The sequence below is a fragment of the Pseudorca crassidens genome, chromosome 5, assembly GCF_039906515.1.
Source record: "Pseudorca crassidens isolate mPseCra1 chromosome 5, mPseCra1.hap1, whole genome shotgun sequence".
Taxonomy (NCBI): domain Eukaryota; kingdom Metazoa; phylum Chordata; class Mammalia; order Artiodactyla; family Delphinidae; genus Pseudorca; species Pseudorca crassidens.
In genome coordinates, this window is record NC_090300.1 from 7,223,693 (window position 1) to 7,227,515 (window position 3,823).

Genomic DNA, 3,823 nt, shown 5'->3' on the forward strand with positions numbered 1-3,823 from the left:
GGAGGGCGTAGTTCAATTCCCTCACCTCGCAGAGGAGTGCTGAACCCAGGACGGAAAAGGGAGCCTCTAGAGGCCACTGAGGATACGGAAGTTATTTTTACTGTCCGGAAGCACTAAGCCAATGATTCCTGCCCTCTGACGTAGAAGTTCACCTTGGACGATGCCGGCACCAACTAGAACACTAAGGATCCTCCCTGGATCTTCTCGTCTGGGGGACCGGTGATGAGATACGGACTCGGTTATCTGTTGTCCCGTGTTTCAGATTCTCCTGAGGAAGCGGTGTCTGAAGGCTGAGGTCATCCCTGAGTCAGTCGTTACTGACAGGGCAGTTTCTAGCTGAGAAGGCCTAAATCCAGAGTCACCCCTCAGTGACTCCAGCCCAGAGGGCTTGTGAGAGACCCACCACCCAGGCTGAGCGGGCAGAGGACCCTCCAGGGCGCCTCACTGCTCCAGGGACAACTCCCGCTTTCTCTTCGTTCTATTTAATGGCAGGGACCTAGGGTCTGTATAGGCTTCACTGTCTGCAAAGTTTTTAACACACCTCATTTAGTCTTGCAGCCACTTGAGTTTACCCTTTTTACAGATGAGAGAAAATTTTACTTAGGGGTTGGGGGGATAACATTAGACTATTATGTACTGAATCCTTGCCTAAGAGCTTCCCCTTTACCCCTTCCCAAACAACCCACATCTGCAGAGATCAAAGTAGACCTACGAAAAACCACTCTGCCAAGGAGACCCCAAGCCCAGTGCCTCTCTGTTACACATAACAGCTGAGAACAGATTCTAAGGCTCAAATAGCTGGGTTTTGCAATCCGACTCTCTACTCAGTAGCTGTGTGACCTTCAATAAGTTACTGAAACTCTGAACGCTGGTTTCAGAATCACCTCTTGGGGTTAAGCAATAGTGGTGTGATGCTAATGTTTAACAACCAGCTCCCTGGGAAGGAAAAACATATGTGTGAGTGTGTATGTATTATTCTTACTGAAAGGCTATGCAGCACACAATATATAAACCATACAATACTCTTTACTGTAAATTCCATACAAACAATTAATTCTCATAGAATGCATTCTTTTATTTTTGCCAGAGTTGCAACTGACAAACAAGTATAGTTCTGGCATGAATGTTGATTGATATTTTAAGTATATTAATACAACAAAACAAACAATAAGAACTATGTTAGAACTTGACTTGTTTATCAGTAATATGAGAAACTTCTTTGCTGAATCAGATAATAGTTTTCAACTACTGGACAATTTCTTCACTTCTCTGTGCCATTTGCAATGGTTAATGGCAACAGACTTTTAACCTGTATTATTAACATTTTCTCCATCACTTTCTTAAGTCTAGAAAATCAACAAAACAATAAATCAAGCCGTGATTCAGAGCATGTGCAGCTTTTCACGGTATAAATAATCCCTTGGCAGGGAGCTGGGAAGAGATGTGCAGGAACACAGCGTCATGAAGTATTCCCACCATACACATAACCCACCATACACATAAAGCATTAACAATAAACTTAAAAGAATTAGGAAGAGGCGAGCTTTGAGTATTCTCTTTCAAATATAACTCAACTGTAAGCTTATATGATTTAACTTTTAATAATGGCTGTGTTTCTAACAACCAGGTCCCTAAATTCCTGAACATGTCACACCAGACCTCAGGAGCCCCCAGAAGCCGGCCCCGGCACAGCACGGCTAGAACAGGAGCTGCTGGCATCCACCAGTGCAAGTGCTGTGACTGACAGCCACCTGCTGTACTGGCATACAACTTCACAACGCTGTCCGGATTAGTGCCCTGGATTTTCATGGAACCTCCCTTTACATTTGGATTAAAAAAAAATAAAAATCCTGAGACACAGATGTTCAATAAACGTAAGTAATGAAGAACTAAACCATCAGTCTATTCCTCAAAAATCCTGTCAGATAAAACAGTTCAGAAAAAGAACAGCAATTGCAGGGGCAGGGGAGGGGCAAAAAGGTGATCGAGAGAATGGAAGTGTAGGTGCTTTCCACTTTTGGAAACTACCCTACTTGTGTTTAACTGCAGAATCTCTCAGGAAATGAAATGCCTCTTGTAGGAGGGAAAATTATAGATGAAAATTTACAAGCAAAGCAACAAAGTAATGGGGGGGGTGGGGAAACTGCTGAGGTTAAGGGTAAGGAGGGTTCAGAGAAAAATGAAACAACAGAAGAGAAAACCGCTTACCTTCGAGACCTCAGAAGATCACACTCAATTCTAAAAAGATTTAGGAACGCCATATTCACCCCAGGTGTTTTGTATTGAGTTTTCTGAAAAACACCGATCTCACCCTCTTTAATAATTTGTTAAAATGTAGGGGAGGGCTTCCCTGGTGGCGCAGTGGTTGAGAGTCCGCCTGCCGATGCAGGGAACACGGGTTTGTGCCCCGGTCCGGGAAGATCCCACATGGCGCGGAGCGGCTGGGCCCGTGAGCCATGGCCGCTAAGCCTGCACGTCCGGAGCCTGTGCTCCACAACGGGAGAGGCCACAGCAGTGAGAGGCCCACATACTGCAAAAAAAAAAAAAAAAAAAAATGTAGGGGAAATGCTGACTTTGAGAGCATGATTACCTTCTGGGGAATGTGCCCCACATAGAGCGTTCTGGAGAGGTTCTGAGCTTCCTTGGAGGCTGCCCTCATGGGTCCTACACCCGTTCGACACACTGTTGCTCTAAGTGGATCTACTACTCTGGTGTCTGAAAATCACCCCAAAGCCACCAACTTTCACACTGTGAAGAGCAACTCTGACTTTCACAGAGTTTTCTTACAGTTTTCGACAGAGTAAGAGTTAAGAAAAGCAAATGTAACAAATTTTAACAGGCCGAAATGCGTGTAAAAACTAAAACCAGATCCGTGAACTGGCTGTCTTTACTCATTTACTCAGCTGTAGCGTTCCCAAAATTTGGAAGGACTTTAATCTTTTGTTTTCCATCAACCACACATTTATTTAGAGCTCAATGTTTCTTACACTGTGCAAAAAAGGGGCAAAATACAATGCAAATTTGTACAATAATCCACAGAATATGACCAACATCCTGATGAAAACCCAAAGTGGGTTAACAGGGATTTTTTCTCCAGAAAAGCACACTTTCCAAGGAGCCCTCAGAGGAGCTCAGCACAGAAAAAAAAAGAAGGGGGGGAGGGGTTATTTGGTGGAGAAAGTTTGGGAAAAACTACAACCCACTAAATCCTTCCTCAGGAGCCACGACGCACATTTGCTCATGAGAGCACAGGAATGCCACAAAGACCTCAGTAACCTTGGTTAACCCAGTATTGCCACATTTGTTTAATCAAGAAGCCCATTTGTCCCACCTAACATCGATTAATATTCACAGAAAAGTAGTGGATGTTACTGGTCTTGGAAACAACCGCAGGGAGTGCTGAGTTAAGTAACCACCTTAACTTTGCCCCCCTGGCTGCAACCACTGGGAAAGGGAAAAGGAGGTCGTGGTCCTGCTGAGGCTCCTTATCCCATTCACGGCCAAGGCCGAGTCTCAGCTACATCAGGTTCCCTACCCCTTCCTCTCTCACCATCTCCTTCCCAGAAAGACCACCTTATCAAATACGGCAAACCACCATTCAGCTGGCATTACAGAAAAACGATCCTTGCTGGAATCTCTCAACAAACTCTACGACAGTCTTCTTTTTAAAACAGCCCTGCATACGGACACGGCCCCTCCCCCCACTGAATCAGAGATCTGTGCAATGCATAGGAGACCCTGCTCTGCTCCAGGGAAAGTAGTAAGTTAAATTATAGATGGTCTTACCAAAAAGTCAGGATAGAAAGATACCAAAAACCACAGC